The following is a 17,651-nucleotide window of genomic DNA, read 5'->3' as shown; positions in this document are numbered from 1 at the left end:
CCTTAGTTGGCCAAATTTTGTCTTTGTGCTTTTTTGTACTTGGGTGCCCTTGCCTCTTTTGGGTACGGTAACCCCTGTTATGATTAATATATCTGGCATTTTTATTTATATAAAAAAAAAGTTTACTATAGGGCTCATCTAACATATATCTAAGAGAAAATAAGGGAAGATGTCTTATCTAATCTTTTCCTTTGATCTAAAGGAGCTAGATTCGAGTGGCATTTAGGCGTTCCAAAGATTTCTATAGCTATCAATGTTAAGAGATTAGAGCTAGATTAGAGCAACATTTAGGTGTTCCAAACCTTTTTATAGGTATCAATGTTAAGAGACATCCAACTATTCTTGAGTGTATGTGATTTCATCTCTCTCTCTCTCTCTCTCTCTCTCTCTCTCTCTCTCTCTCTCTCACCCCCATAAAACTCAACCCTGTACAGAACTCATGATTATTTTTGAAGGTATGGAGGAGACATATCATGCTTGCCCTTATTTTCTTTTAGATGTCTCTTAGATGAGTCCTATAGTGAACCATTGATGAGATTTTTCATGTGAAATTTCTGCTGGAGTAGGAACCTCAAGTGGAGTTCCTATTGGGAGATGAGCTTCATGCCATGTAGACTATACATGAGGTGCATCTCATAGGGAATCCACATATGTTAACTATGATAACCAAGAGGTCTTTCATGGAAGAGACGTACATATGAGGATTTACATGCTTCGTGTGGGGCCATGATGAGTAAGGAAATTGTCAATGTAATCATACAAGGATATAACATGCATGGTATGATTATTATGGTATAGCTTTATTTAGCTGGAAAATGCTAAGCAAATGCTTGAGGCAAATCCAAATCATGAATCCTTTAGGGTTGCGTGTTGAACAAAGCCACCATGAAGACCTTGATCTACCACAAAGGCAAAACCTTACCATAAAGTTGGATAGAAGTAAATTTGGCTATGAGAGCAAGGTTCTTGTGAAATGCAAACTTGTAATCTAGTTGTAGCCTTTTAGCACCAAGGTGGTCTTTGTATTGTTTCATATTTATTTTGTAGACCCTTTTGCCAATGGCATGCTATCAAAGAGGGAGTGCATTAAAGACACCATGCATTGTTGGCTTGAATGACATCAAATTCCATTGGCATAGCCACTTGCAACCTATGGAACTGAAAGACCACATAAAAATCATGTTACTGATGTCCTTGGCTTGGTAGGGTGCCTTTTATATGAATAAAAAACACCCTAACAATTTTGAATACTCCTCTTCCACAGACGAGCTATATTCCATGTTCATGCATATTATGGCAAAATATCTTTCAAACACTCATGAGTAATATTTGGATTTTTGTTTCATTCCTTTATTTCTCTTGGAGTAATTGCTAGGCATAGAGTGAGTACAACTTGGCTCTTTGTTCTAACAGAGAACACTAATACCGTATCAACCCTAGGGGAGAGGCATGGTACCATACAACGTTGAGAGATGAAGACATTGCCGTCCAAAAACCTGCACCATTGGAAGATGAAGGTTAGCATATGTTGTGATGTAGCTAATCGAATAATCTTCAAAAGGGGGGGAGAAACAAGAAAGGAAGGACATATTCATTTTTTGAGTGGATTGGTATTAAGTTATGATTGTACCTGTGTTTATATGGGTAGACTCAGCCTAATAAGCCATTTGTGATGAAGGCGGATGCTAGTGACCTATGCATACCCAATGCATTTATAGCCTTTCCTCTCTTGTGCATACATTTCTCAGCTCTAGGATCCATCTTATTTCTCACTTGTTCAGGCACATGAAGGTAACATATACATCCAAATACTCTAAAGTACGCAACTGTAGGCTTATTCCCCCAAAGCCTCTCAAATGGTGTCGTCTCATTATCACAGCAGTGGGTGTCCGACTCATGATATGAACTGCAGTGTATACTTCTGGCTCTGCCCAATAGTACAAAGGAACATTCATCTCATTCATCATGGCTCTACCAACCTTTGCAATCACCCCATTTTTGTTGTCACCCACACCATTCTGCTGCAGTGTGTACATGTATGTGATGTTTCTTCTTATACCATGACTCTCCAAGTAGGCATCAAACTCAACAGAAATGTACTCACCTCCACCGTCTGATCTCAAACATTTTATGTACCCACCAATTTGCTTCTCATCCATGGTTTTAAACTTCATAAATATGGGCAAGGCATCACTCTTGTGCTTCATAAATTATACCCATGTATAGGCGGCTATACGCATCAATAAATGTGATGTAAAATCGTGAGCCATTCATGGAGAAATTATCACATGATCCCCAAACATCCGTATGAATCATTTGAAGTGGGTACTTGCTAGTTTTTCTTCTTCTTGGAAATGGAAGTCTTGTTTGCTTCCCAAATTGGCATGGTTCATACATATGTTTGAAATCTAAGTGTCCAAACACAAGTAGACCTCTAACAATCTCATGCCTTTACATTTCTTTCAACTTACTATAATTGACATGCCCTATTCTCTTGTGCTATATTTCAGCTCATCCTACTTGTTACCTTTAGCATACACTGAGCCATGATGCACTAAGGGCTCTCGTGCATCAAATGTGAATAACCTTCCTTCCTTTCTTCCTTTTGAGATCAGCCTACCCAGCCTTCCACCTTTAAACTCATGACACTTATTTCTATTGACGGTTACTTGTATATCTTGGTCCACCATTTGACCAACAGAAGCAAGATTCTTTGTAATGGTAGGCATGCATAACACATCACCAATTCTATTCTCATCCCCTTATTTTGTCACTAATGGTATGGAGCCCACATGAGTAATCTCATGAAGTGAATCATCACTTGTGGGGCAACAAATTCTTTCATAGGCATACTCTTTGTGATCAAGCCATTCTTCATGGGATGTCATATGATTTGTGCATCCTAAAATCTATGTACCATACATCTTTCTTGCAGGCAGGCATCATACTATTATGACATCTCCATAGCAAAGAAATGACCACTCTACCAAAGCCTTCTCTCTTGACATATCCACACTATCATCAGGACAAGCATAGTGGCTGAATTGTCTTCCTCTTCCTCTTCCTCTACCATGGGCTTGCATTTGCTTGTGGTAACAGTCACACTCTTAATGACCATATTTGCCGCAATAATGGCATCTGTCATCCCTCTTGGGTGTGCCAGCAAATCCTTTACCCCGGCCCCCTACCTCTAAGCATATTGTAACCTCCTCTGTGCATGGCATCACCTCTACTAGAGGGCTGTCCAAAACTATGGCTGTCATGTCCTCTACCTCTGAATGAGCCTCCATAGCCTCTAGTACAACCATGGCCTCTATCATGAAAAAACACACAATCTCTGCCGCTAGAGCTACTACCACTTGCCCTCATAAGCCTCCTCCGTCATGCACATAGCAATTCCTCATCAATCTCTCTAATTTACTCAGCAACATAATCTGTAATTGACCTTTCTCCTCTCCATACACCATGCATCCTTTGCTTCAATTGTATCTTCTTGGCCTCCGTACTTCTACCATATATTTTATATATGATATCCCAATGTGTGGAATCAATGTCTCTAAAATACATAATGAAATCCAGTGGAGTACTTTCTGGACTTCTTCACCCATGTCTTATATTCCTTTTTTTGCTCTTCTGTGGAATCATCTTCAGGTAGATCCAGGCATTTATCATCACTTGTTATCAAGTCCCATAGACCTTTACCCATCAATTTCTATATGACCATACGTTGTAATTGTCTTTTGTAAGTTTATCTCCCACAATCTGGGTCACTTGAGAGGTCTCGTCTATCTCCAAAATAACAATTTCTCAAATGCAACACCAACAATGGCATCCAATTCTAAATTTTATTTGGGCATATATGGCATCAAAACTGTCCAAATTATGGCATCAACAAAACTCCAAAAGTCACCTCTGAAATTTACTGCCAGGTGTATGCAGGGGACAATTTCACAACAACCAACCCAGGCATTAACACTGTCGGATCACACAGAAAGTGCCTCAAATTGTAATTTTTGATTTGTACCTACAACAAACTTCTTGGACATACATCGCAAGCTGAAACTTTTTCTTTGTTGTTTTGTAGGCCTTATATATTTTGATGCATAACTTGCATCAAGACACTTCCAGAAGCAAAGTCGTAGCTTGTCCTAAAATTTGCAACTTCTTAAGTTCAACTCAGATTGCAGATCCTCAAGAATTGAGAGGAATTCAAGCTGCAAAATCGCTGTCCAGAAATTTTTGCAATTTCTTGCAAGTCTGTCTCAAATAGTGGAAAACAATTTTACTATTTTGTAGCCTTCATACATTTTGCTGCATATTCCGAATCAATTTGCTTCTAAAACAAGCACATAGGAACAGGTTGGGAGATTTTCACTCCGCAAGATGACTATTTACAGATTTCTATAATTTATTGCATTTTAAAAAAAACTCTGTTCTTGCTGAGCATAATCACACAAATCAATATCTTAGTAGGCATGCAATTGACTTCCCAACTTGCTTTCAAAACATTCCTGTAGGAGAATCTCACTCCGTTGCTGCAACAGAGGTTGTTGAGCATTGCAAGATAATGAAGAAACAAAAAATGTATAGATGCAGTAATACCTCCCTAAGAACTTGTAGAAGACATCAATTGCTCACTACCAATCGTTCTGCTCTCTTTATAGCCTTGCAAGCTGCTACTTGCTTCTTCTTCTGAATAGTGCGTAGAGGCTGGTTGCACTCTATTTGCTTTCTGGCTACTAATTGTTCTTTTTGATTCGTTGCTGCTTGTCTGCCTTGGATAGTGGCTGCTATTGCGTAGTTTTATTCTAATGTTACTGCTGCGTGACTTATTCTGAGGCTACGTAGCTTTATTCTGATGCTATTGCATACCTTTATTCTCATCCTTCTCATCTGCCTCTGATAGTGGTTGCTGCTGCTATAGCTATGCTACAATGCTTGTTGTGCTGCTACTGGATTACTTGTTGCTACACTATTTCTTTCACGACGTTCTTCTGCTGGCTACTACTTCCTTGCGTTGGCTACCATTGGTCTTTGTTTTGCTCAACTGTTTGCTATTTTCTTTCAGTTGGCTCTCTAAACACCCATCCTTTTGGCATTTGCTCCACGCATTTCTCAATTGCAACTTGCTTGGGCTGCCATTCTTATATTTGCATCCACATGGCAGACTCTCTCTGTGCAGCCTGTTGCTCCTAGCATGAAAACTTGTCATAGAATGCCTACTTCCAAGGCATATACTGGCATAACCAAAGACTGCATGTAATGCAAAGCTAAATTGAGCATAATGAACTCCCAAACCTGAATTTTAGATATGATTCAATGATATTTATTGAAGGCTCCTCCTTCAAGCTTTCAATGTCTACTTGTTCTTCTTCATCTTGAAGATGCTACACTCCTCACAGCCCCTACCACATTGTGAGTGCATATAGTGGAATTGAACATTCACAATAAAGGAGACACCAATTGTGGCAGCCAACTTTTTCCATTCTCTTTCATTGCTAAGTCTCCATGTTACAATCTTCCACTCCACACTACAAGCGGATTATCCTAATCCCACTTTGATTGGTCAACATAGTGCCATGTCAGTCATGTAATAAACCACTCTCCAGTAACATATATTTAAGCATACCTTTTCACACCCTTCCACCAACACCTCGTGCCCTCTTTCTTGTTTCAATGCCCTCAACTTAAAGACATGGTGGTGCAGCCTCGAATCGTTAGCTATGGGATAGTAGTGACGAAGGCCTCAGCGAGTTGCTTGCCCCCCAATACATACGCTTGGCCTTTAGTCTCCCTCCAGCCTCCTCAATCTTATGGTTATCCATCAAGGTAGACATCTAGTCCATTGGTGAAGAAGAACCTTTTGTCTCAGAAGTCAACAAAGTGATTCAGCTCGTTTCCTAATACTTCTCAAAGACTTTCATGGCCCAAGTGGAAGCGACTCTGAATTGCTTAACAACCTCTATTCTAGGCCTTTGATATACCTTGAGAACATGGCAAAGTTGCACTTAGCAAGAGGATGGTATATGATATCATTGAAGAGTATGTCAGCAAGGAAGTTGGACCCTTGGCCGACCCTTGGCCAACTTCCTTGGTCAAGTTGAAGGCATTGAAATAAGAAAGAGGGCACAAGGTGCTGGTGGGAAGGGGTGGTGGAAGAAAGGGTACAGAAAGGGATGGAGGAGAAAGGGGCAAGATCATGAAAATTGACTCCACGTTCCCTTCTTCCACCTCCACCCCTTCTACCTCCACCCCTTCCTCCTCCAACCCTTCCACTAGCACCTCGTGCTCTCTTTCTTGTTTCAATGCCTTCAACTTAACCAAGGAAGCCGGCCAAGGGTCCTGCTTCCTTGTTGGCATACTCTTCAACGATATCATCTACCATCCTCTTTCCATTAGCAGCTTTGCCATGTCTCAAGGTATACCGAAGGCCTAGAATAGAGGTTGTTAAGAAATTCAAATTTGCTTCGACGAGCCACCAAAATCTTTAACAGGATTTGGGAAATGAACTGAATCACTTCATTGACTTTTGAGACGAAAGGATCGTCTTCACCAATGGACTCATGCATACCTTGATGGCTAACCATAAGGTTGAGGAGATTAAAGGAAGACTGAAGGCCAGGAGTGTGTATTGGGGGGCAAGAAGATTCTTGAGTGTAGCTCATTGATGGCCTTTTTTTTTAAAACAGAGAAAAGGAACTTCTATTAATGCTTAAAATCCAACGATAAAATTCGCAAAATCGAAAAGGTGCCAATCGTGGCCAAAAACAAAACGGGTTGAAAGAAAAATCGCTTGTTGCCAGATATCCCAACTCACTGCCTAGGGATTTTTTGTAACAGGGGCTAACAACAACCATGGTGGTGGAATATATAGCCAGTGAATCCCTCATGGCGTGAGATCATAAAATACACTTGCAAGCCAAGCCTTGCAGAAACGTGCCCGCCTATCATATCGGTAGCTTGAGAACCTAGAATGCCATGCTCCCAAATGGATCGCAGCGTATAAATGATATCCTACTCGTTGATGGCCTTACTCGTTGTTTTTCAAACAAGGTGGAGATCCCACTAAGGCCCTTGCCTTTTGGAGTGTCATTATAAGTGTAAGTGTAAAGTAGCTCGATAAATATTTCCAATAACTTGTAAAAGGGAAACTATAGGTGTAAATTGGAAGGAAAGGAAAAGAGAAAAAGCAAATGAAGCTAAAGGAATATGGGGAAAGGTGAATGAGCGAAAGAGAGGAGAAGGATTTACAATAGAAGATGGAGGAACAAAAATTGTTGGCACAGTAGTATGACAGAGAAAAAGTTGAGCTATAGCAAGATGTGGAACATTTAAAAGTTAAACTAGTGGAGAATCAACAAACAACTAAGGCACTAAGAAAGTGGTCAGTACAAATTCAACAAGGGCTATTAAGGGAAATGGGAAATCTAAAACAATAGCACAGTAAGTTGTTCTTTGAAAATTTACTATTGAGAGAAAAACTAACAACACTTGTTCCAATTGAGGATCAACTGAAAGTAATGAAGGATGAGGAGAAACTAGAGATTTCAAGAACTTTTATGCCTCCAGCAGCATTGTTTAAGATGCAGGAAGTACTCACATAGCACATGGTTTAACTATGGTTGCAACACAAGTTGGCAACAGATTGCTACATTTGCAGACACATCCAGTCAAGTATTGGGATGAATATATTCAAAATTTGTCTACATTTTTATTGAATAAAGAACGTTTGCTTTTTGGATAGCAATTTTTTTTTTCAAGCAATGGCTTCAGCAGTTAACAGGCGAACTGGCTTTAGTGCCTTGCTCACAAATGAACACGCAAGACCTGGATGAGCGACCAGAAAGCTTGAAGTGACTTGAAGACTTGTAGTTGGAGGAAGCCAAGGCAATTGTTCTAAGGAGAGCTCAAGCATGGAGGGAGAGTGGAGCCCTTGAATTGATTTATAGCCATGTTGGAGGGGGGTTAAAAGCACACACAATCGAAAAGCTGAAAAGCCAACAGCCACACACAAGCTAAAAAGCAAATTATCGTTAGTAGGAGGTTTACGTGTGGGCTAGTAGCAGTTTAAGGGCTTCTAATGTGTTTACGGTTTAAGGTTTTTGTTTGCTTGTGAGGTCCTAAATGTTCTTGTCTTTTGGTTGTCCTCTTGTGGAGATCCTAAATGCTTTTGTCTTTTGTAAGGTATTTCTCTCTAAAGATGGAGGCTCGCTTTGTCTCTTGTATGACACCACCTTTTAAAGTATATTACTCTTGCCAAAATAGGCATGTCCCCACTTTTATTTAAAGGTCCATCCACCACACACACACACACACACCTCTTTTTGAGCTAAAACATTAATTTTGTTTAATATAAACATCATTCTCCTCCTTTAATTCCTCCCATTCAAAATATACCTTTTTCATCCCTCTATACTATTCTCTTTGCTACATTTGGAGCCTCTATAGAAGAGCAGTTGCTTCGTTTGCATCTGTGAATGTTATTTGACCTCTTCAACTTTCTCGAGGCTTTGTTCATGGTGTTCAAATGTGCATGGTGGAGGCCAACCAAAATGATTGGCCAAACAAGCTCACCGCTACCTTGTGGGCATATTGTACCACATACAAGGTTGCAACTAATTGCACCCAATTTAGTCTTGCATTTGGGGTAGAGGTGGTGATGCCTATGGAATTTGTATCCTATGGGTGGCAGTTAAGAAGACTTGGTAAAATAGTTAGTAGCAATGATAATATATTGTGCTTATGTTTCTTTAGCTTTTGGGCTTATAGGTATGATGAAATCGATACCCCGATTCTCAAAGGGTTGATCCATAAGTATTCCCATTAGGGGCATATAGTCCTTCCTTTGGGGTATGGATGGTCTTTAGCATGGGACACAACGTTTAGCAGATTCACCCGCATAGTAAAAAGAGTGGGCCACCATAATCTAGCTTGCAATATGATTTATCATGCAAAATGACCTCCTACTATACCTAAGTGTGCTTCGCCCCTCTTGATGAACTCATCCTCACAGACATAGCAATGCATAATGTCATCCTTTCCCATCTAGTACAATTGATTGGAAATTAGTTGATATAGTGCTATGTCCTTAATAGCTTTGTGGGACCTATCCCTATTAAGGGCCTTGTCTTGTGGAAACCCATTGGCCAAAAAGGTCAATCTTATGTGCCCCTTATGGTATTAAAGCAACGAGAAATAATGGGCATTTGGGAGATCATCACATCGATGCCGGTTTGATGGCTCTCCATTTTGGGAATCCTAGACATATGATCTACCAAAAAATAGGTTTTCCCTTTGCAAACTGTGAACGGTGAAATCAAACTCTAATAGTGGTAGCATGCACCATGAGATGCATTTGGTCGGTCATACATGGTTTATTCACTAAATAGAGAAGTGCCTGATGGTCCACAAAGAGCACAAATTGTTTGCCAACAAGTAGTGGTGGAACTTCTTGATAGCATGAACCATTGCAAGGCCTTGTATCTCTATGGTTGTATAGTTCATCTTGGCATCGTCAAATTGGCAACTTGCAGAATACATAGGTAGTCTAAGGTATACTTGCCTTGTTGCACTAGTATGCATCCTATTGCAAATTTTGAGGCATCTATAAGCACATGGAATATGAGATTACAATCCAGTGCTTGCTATATAGGGTTAAAGCCAATGCAAGTTTAAGAGTTTCAAATGAGGCTTGGCATTCCCATTTCACCCTTGGAATTGGTAGGGGGGTAGATCTAATATGAGCTTAGTCTTGTTGTAGTTCATGGAAATCCCAATTTTTGGATACAACATTTCCTAATATCACCCCATGCTAACCCAGAATTGACATTTGAGGGGGTTAAGGGAATTTCGTATAGCCTTAGTATCAAAGGCCCATGCTCATAAACCTCTAGAATGTAGCTGGGGCATTAGTGAGCCCAAAAGGCATCACTTTGAATGTACATATCCCCCATTCCATGGCAAATGCCATTTTATGCTGGACTTTGACTGCAATGAGGACTTGACGTAGCCAAAAAATCCATGAAGGAAACTATAGGCCTCCTTACCAGCTACTCTTTCAAGCACATGTTCAATAAATGGGAGTGGGTAATGACCTAAATGGACAATAACATTAACATTTTTAAGGTCCACACACACTTGGATCTTGCCATTCTTTTTAATTACAATGCCTATCAAACACAAGCATTATCATGACTCAGGTGCACTGCTTATACACATAGTTGATTGTAGGAACTATTCATAGTCATTCGATGTTTTCCCTTGAATGGTTTATGAGAACTTTGAAGGGATTTTTAAAGAGCCAAACCCAAAGCAAGCATGGCAGAGGGCTGCAAGTGTCAATATTATATATCATGGAGTTTCTGTCAAAACATGTGTGCCTCAGGATCTATGGAGCACTCTAAGGTGGATGGAACCTATGTGGAAACATGATGAAGAGAGTGCTCATGACATGTACCTCAAGTCAATTAGGTTCCAAGATAGATTAGCTTGGACTCATAAAGAGAATCTTGAGATAGTGCAAAGTGCTTGATTGATATTACTTCAAATGAACCTCCCTTTTATAGGTGAGGGTACTTACATCCATTTGCTTGCTCACATGTGGGATATCTCCTCCATGCCATGTGGCAGCTTACCCTTTGCTCATACCTTTGCTCTACAAGTGCTCATGGCACCACAACTCTCAACACCTCCCCTTGGTGCCATAATCCTTTGGCTACTGCAAGGTGGTCAGATGTGAGTTACATTCCATCACCTCCCCTTAGTGCATGCATGCTACTTAAGGTGGTCAAGTGTGGTTTACATGTCAATACCTCCCCTGGGTGCTTTCATAGCTACTCTCAGGTGGTCAGGTTTGATTTACAAAAAAAACATAGGCAAGGTTGGCAAGGTTTTTGCTTTTCTCAATACATATTCCTGTCATTGTGCTCATGGCTTGATGATGATCCTGTTGTCTTCTTCGCTTGATGCATGATGCTTTGTTCTTCCATGTGCCTTAATGCTTTATGTGTGGATGCCATGCTTCCTGCTATGGTCATCTCATGCACTTGTGCTTTTGGCTTGCTTTTTACATCGATGTTTGCATTCATGCTTTCCTTTTCCAATGGTTGCAAAGGTCTTACCAATTGAATTCTTTCAATATTGGCAGTGTCTAATTGCATACAATGATTCTGACATGACAGGTGCGTAGAGCTCGAAAAGACGATCACTTTTCCTTTTTGGAGCATAAGCAAATTCTTCCTGGATTGCAAGTTATGGCTTGTTGAAGCTTTTGTGAAGAAGAAGGGCCTTTGATGATGTGGCACAGGGATTCACATGCTGAATTCCATACTGTGCTTAGCAAGAGGCTCTGTGCTTAGGTGGCACTGTGGTGACTTTTAAACCAGCTTAGTTAAATCAAGGTTACTTAAACTGTACCATGGTTCAACTAACCTAGACAAAACCTAACCATAGTTAATTTTTGACTACCTTATCTGCCATGTGGCAAACAATTAACTACTCCCAAACCCAAGGTTAACTAACCTAACCATAAACTTAACCACATTTGAACACACCCAACCTTATCTACCACGTGGCCTTTTCCTGGCACCTTACAAAGAAACCTTTGATCCTGCAGAGATCTTGGGCGACGACGGCGTGGAAGAACAGAGGCGCGTTGTTGCAGATCTGAAGCTCATGAAGATGCCAGGAGCTGCTCGTTGTTGATGAAGATCTGTCGTTTGGAGGAGCCGTTTGGCATTGGCGCTGTAGGTTGTCGGTCATCTTGGAGCCAGAGCTGTTGGCTGGAGTTCGGTGTTTACAGAGTGTCCTTCGGTGGGCTGGCTGGCAATGGCGTTGCAAAAGGCTATGAGCCGTTTGGAGCTGCGTATGCTAAAGGTTGCATAGGTCATTGGAGAGCTCAGTTGCTAGGCGCCGGTGGATGGAGCTCGTCCGTTGCAGAGTCGAGGAGCTGGATGCACTGAACGGTGAGGCCGTTTCGTTGGAGCTTCCCATGAGCTTCGCCTTAGTCGTAGAAGACACTACCACTACTACTGCAGCGTCAAGCGTCGTTGTCTGCCTGTTCGGCTGGCAGAGCACGTAGCAAAGATGGGCTTCAAGTTGATGTAGAGGCTTGGACGTGTGGGTTGCCAGTTTGGTCGCCTGTTGCCAGCCGTTGATGAAGCGTGGGCTGAAGCGTGAAAGAGCTGAGGCGATAATTGCTGGCAGGAGCTCGGTGGTCAGTGAAGGTCGTGAGGCTTGTAGAAACTCGTAGCAAAAGTCACTGAAGGCTTCGGCGGTCGACGAGCTATGGAAGAAGATGCAGTTCTCTATCCACACGTTGTGAAAGGCCGAGAGCTTCGAGGTCGTGGGAGATGCAGCTGGCCATGCTATCGTCAGTTGATGAAGGGAGCCATGAGTGTTGAGGCTTTGGAGGTTGCAATACACTGAAGCTCGTCATTGGAGCTTTGGAGAGCTTAGCGAAGCGCTGTGGAGTCACCAAAATCAGGCCGGTGGAACATTGTTGGAGATGAATGCAAGGTCGTTGGGGACGTTTGCAAGCCTTTGAGGAGCTTGTGAAGGCTACTAAGGCATTGATGGTGGCTTGTAGATCTGTTGCATGCGAGTTAACCTTTCGTTGATGAAGAGGTTGATAGGGGCTTAATGCCTGAGTCTTTGCTTGCAAGGAGAAGTCATGTAGATTTGTGTAAACCTTACCACTCAAGCATGAGGTCCAATCAAGAGATTCTCTCTCAATCTATATCTCTCTCTCTCAAAGAGCTCAACGGAAATATGGACGGAAATTTGTTTTCAATCTAAAACTAAAACTAACCTAGAAGAAAAACATGAGCTCCTAAGACATGCCTACAACTAAACTAGGAATGGAAGCAATCCTAATGAACTACTAATGAGCTAAACTAGGAGAGCTAAACCTATGCTCTGATACCATGTCAAAACATGTGTGCCTCAGGATCTATGGAGCACTCTAAGGTGGATGGAACCTATGTGGAAACATGATGAAGAGAGTGCTCATGACATGTACCTCAAGTCAATTAGGTTCCAAGATAGATTAGCTTGGACTCATAAAGAGAATCTTGAGATAGTGCAAAGTGCTTGATTGATATTACTTCAAATGAACCTCCCTTTTATAGGTGAGGGTACTTACATCCATTTGCTTGCTCACATGTGGGATATCTCCTCCATGCCATGTGGCAGCTTACCCTTTGCTCATACCTTTGCTCTACAAGTGCTCATGGCACCACAACTCTCAACAGTTTCTTGCATCCATGGATCCCATTATGCCCAAAACAATGATCATACCATTTCTGTGGTCCTCCAAGGAATAAAGATGAGGAAGAAAAAAGGGAGAAATTCAACAATTTTTGTATCCTTAATAACAAGGTGGTATAAAAGTGGATTGAGAGATATGAACTGACCAAAGATGAAATAGTAAATGATAGGGCAAGCCTTTTAGAATCATGCACATGAAAGCACTACCATATCCATGGTATCTTTCTCTTCTCCCCAAAGATATGTTAATGGATTGGCTATACAATAGGCTCTTTGTAAAGTTGAAGATGATGGGGAGATAGTAACCAAGCAAGAGCAAGAGTTTGCATGAGGATGTATGGTACATGTAAGCTTCTTACCTTTTGACACAATTAATTTATTCATGGTCCCAATCGCTTTAATAAAATGCATCCTTATTTTTTTAATGATGTTATTTTGTAGTACAAAACATACAGTGCATTATGGTCATATGGACAACATTTTTGTGTGGAATGCATTGGTTCAAATAGAGTCACATATGATTGTGGAATCATGGGCAACTTCATCCACTCAATTAGATTACTATGGGACCGTTCACAAAATCTATGAAGTTTAAATGATTTTGATGTAAAATGATTTAGAATTATCTACAACGGTCCCAATGCTACAGTCAAAAAAGACACTAGTAGTTTCTTTGCCATAGATTCCACCACGTGTGGAGTAATGAAAGTGATACTTTTGTTATTCTTGAGAGTTGTGAGTAGGTATGTTAATGAATTAATTAAGCTAATTTCTTTGTTTTTATTGAATTGGTACATGTTCATATATAATTAAGCATCCATTAATACAATGGATGGCATTTAATTTACATCTTCAACGTAGGTGGTCTTTCATCTAGATCGTTTTGATCCAAGATGGTGGTCTGTGGTCCAAGTTGCTCCTCATAGTAAACATACTTTTGAGGATAGGGATGTGGATATGGAGATGACACCAATGGGTCCACCAGTTGATCCTAATGGATCTAGGAAAGAAGATGAAGATCACGAGATGGGCCAAGAAGAGAGTGCATATAATGACATTGTAATGGAGGAAGGTGGATCACAACATTGGGGAAGAAGATGAGGATCATGTATCATTGGATATTAGTGAAGAACATGGGGATCATGTATCATCGGATATTAGTGAAGAAGATAAATTAGAGGATCAAGTCTTAGGTAAATGTACAATAGATGAAGATGATATATGTGATCAACTCATGATCAATTGACTATGCAATTAGAGATAGACTTATTTGGCATGCTAGACTTGGCTCACGATGAAGCTGTTCATGTGAATCCTACTAATTGGTTCTTTTGCTATAGACTAGGCTTTTCATCTTTGCCCCTTTAGCTTCTATAGTGGCATTATGTACATTTGTATATTGAAATCACCATGAATACATGACCATTTTTATCTCAAAATTAGTGTACATATTCTTATATTTTTTATATTTCAAATGATAAAACTTGTAGCAAAAAATTATTTCATGTCTTATTGCAAACAATGTTGTATAATTCCATCGACATGGAATTTTTTTTATCAATGTCTATTTATACCAACACTAGTAAAATGGCTTTTGATAGTGTTAGTATATATCGACACTATCTTAATGTTGGTATATACCAAGATTAGTACCGACAAAACTTGCCCGTGTGCTCTGTCGATGGTTTTCATGCCCACACATGCTAAATGTCAGAAAGAAAATGCCAGAAAAGGAACAAGATGTAGTGCATTGCATTTTTAAACATTGGATCTATAATGTACTTTTACATTTGTCCACTATGCTTTTAATCCTCTTGTGCTTTGTGGCCCTCATTGTTATCATCCTTCTCTGTGGCCTATTCATTATCCTACTTCACAACTGCCACCACTATAATTTTTCATGGAGTTCACAACCCACACAAAACTAAGGCATGGGTTGAGGAAAAGACCTATTATTGAGGAGATATTTTTTGTAACTGTACTGTGTGCTAATGTATTTCTTTGAAGTGAAGTCTATGGCAATGATACTATTGGCTCTTTCCCACGGCTTCCACAGGAAGAGTAGGGTTTTCTCAGTATGCAAGGTTCCAAGGTTTTTTGTCACCTACAGATATATAGGGGTTATCGTTTGTAGTATACGTGTAGCTTAGGACCTCAAGTCGTATTCCAGTGAGCGACGTAGGCTTAAGTGGGGTAAGCAAACATAGAGCATGCATGTGTAAAAGGAACATGTTTCATCATGGTTGAGGTAATGAAGGCTTTCGCCTTCATTAGGGGTTGCAGGGTTTAGGATTTTAAGGGTTAGAAGGAGGTTCCAAGGTTTAGAAGGAGGTTCGAGGCTTTGAAGGAGGTTCCAAGGTTTAGAGAGAGGTTCCAGCGTTTAGAAGGAGGTTCCAAGGTTAGAAGGAGGATCCAAGGTTTAGGATAGAGTACATGGTGGAGAAGTCATCTCCCTTGTAGGTCATGGATGTTAAGGGTTGAGGAACTAAGGGTTTAGGGGGAGCATAGAAGTGGGAGAGGAAGAAGGTGTAAGAGCATGGGGGAAGGAGAAGAGAAGAGGGAGGAGGAGGAGGAGGAGGAGGAGGAGGAGGGAGGAGGAGAAGGAGGAGGAGGAGGAGGGAGGAGGAGAAGGGAGGAGGAGGGAGGAGGAGAAGGAGGGAGGAGGAGGAGAAGGGAGAAGGGAAGAGGAGGAGGAGGAGGGAGGAGGAGGAGGGAGGAGGGAGGAGGAGAAGGGAGGAGGAGGAGGGAGGAGGAGAGGGAGAGGATGGGTTGCAAGGTTAGAGGAGAGGGGAGGAGGAGTTACAAGGTTAGGACATGCTTTTGGACCTGGAGTGCAAGGAAGCATGGACACTTGAGACAATTGCTTGGAATACCAAAGTAGAACTCAATATAATGCCCCAAAGAGTGTGGCTTCATTCCATTATGGGGTATTTATACAAGTTGGAGAGCTTCTCTCTCTACATATAGGAATTGTAAGTCATTCTCTCTCTACATGTAGAACTTGCATATAGAAGTTGCATGTAGGAGTTGCAAGTTGCATGCAAGAGTTGCATGTTGCATGTAGGAGTTGCATGTAGAACTCGCATGTAGGAGTTGCATGTAGGACTCGCATGTAGGAGTTGCACGTAGGACTCGGATGTAGGAGTTCCATGTAGGAGTTGCATGTAGGACTCACATGTAGGAGTTGCATGTAGAACTCGCATGTAGGAGTTGCATGTAGAACTCGCATGTAGGAGTTGCATGTAGAACTTGCATGTAGAACATGCAAGTTGGATTTCTAAGAGGTATTATTTCTAGCCTTATGCAAGTACAAGCGGAGCTTTGCCGCTACTCTACACACACATTCTATTCTACCTAAGTCCACGTTGGTAGAGACAACATACTCTCGGATCCATTTTATTACCCATCCTCGGGTTATGGCTTATTGTGAGCACGTAGCTGGATTGCCATGCCTTTAGTTCAGTGGCTGTGGAACTTGTGTCGTGCTAGTCGATCCTACTATAAAGCCTTAGCACCATACAATTTTTGTTCAGTTTTCAGGTAGCCTGTATCCACCATTTGTTCGAATAGAGATATGTGGCGTGCTTCTAAGAAGATCACTCTTTGATAGAGTTGGCTTATAATTTGAGCATGACCCATTCATTGGGATTGAAACTGAGTGGAGGCAAATGGGTATTGAGGTAACATGGGACCTCCAGAATGAATTCCAATGTTTTATAGAAGATAACACTTAGGTGAAGGAAGCGATCAATGTTGTTGTGCATTATTTGCTCATGCTACTGAAATGCTCAGATCATTGTGCCTTGGATATTCCATTCTACATCAGAGTATGATTCGATCATTGGCCAATTAATGGTGCGATCTTCATCCAAAGTGTGTATGTTGGCTTCCCCATTTTTATGTCATGGAACTGCATAGAACTTGGGATGGGTTCTGATACATGGAGGTGCACGTAGGTACTCTTTCAAGAAGATTACATCGAAGAGCTTGGGACAATGCCAATCAGGTTGTGGATCCAACTTGCTTATCCAACCTTTCACAACCAACTTGCTTATCCAACCTTCACTAATTTGACGCTGACGAAGGTTGGTAGGAAGGTTGCCACCTTGAGTTTTCATATCAGGATATTTCCTCCAAAATTCCTTGATGGGGTTACCGAGAAGTGGTATCTCATCAAAATCATACCCATCATTGGAACTTGGCATGGGAGTACGAATTGGATTATCCAGATCCTGATATTCAAATTCAAATACTGTGTCATTTTTTGCTGATGAAAGCATAAGTAGTGTCAGAGGTGATCATGGGGCAGGGAGAGAATTTGGGGACATGGGGGAGAAATATGGAAGAGTGTTAGTTGTGGAAGGGGGGGTAGAGGGGAGGGGGGG

Source organism: Dipteris shenzhenensis, chromosome 7 (assembly GCF_047967505.1).
Source record: "Dipteris shenzhenensis isolate YYH24624 ecotype China chromosome 7, Dip_SZ_1.0, whole genome shotgun sequence".
NCBI lineage: Eukaryota > Viridiplantae > Streptophyta > Polypodiopsida > Gleicheniales > Dipteridaceae > Dipteris > Dipteris shenzhenensis.
Note: the sequence above shows the minus strand (reverse complement) of the source record.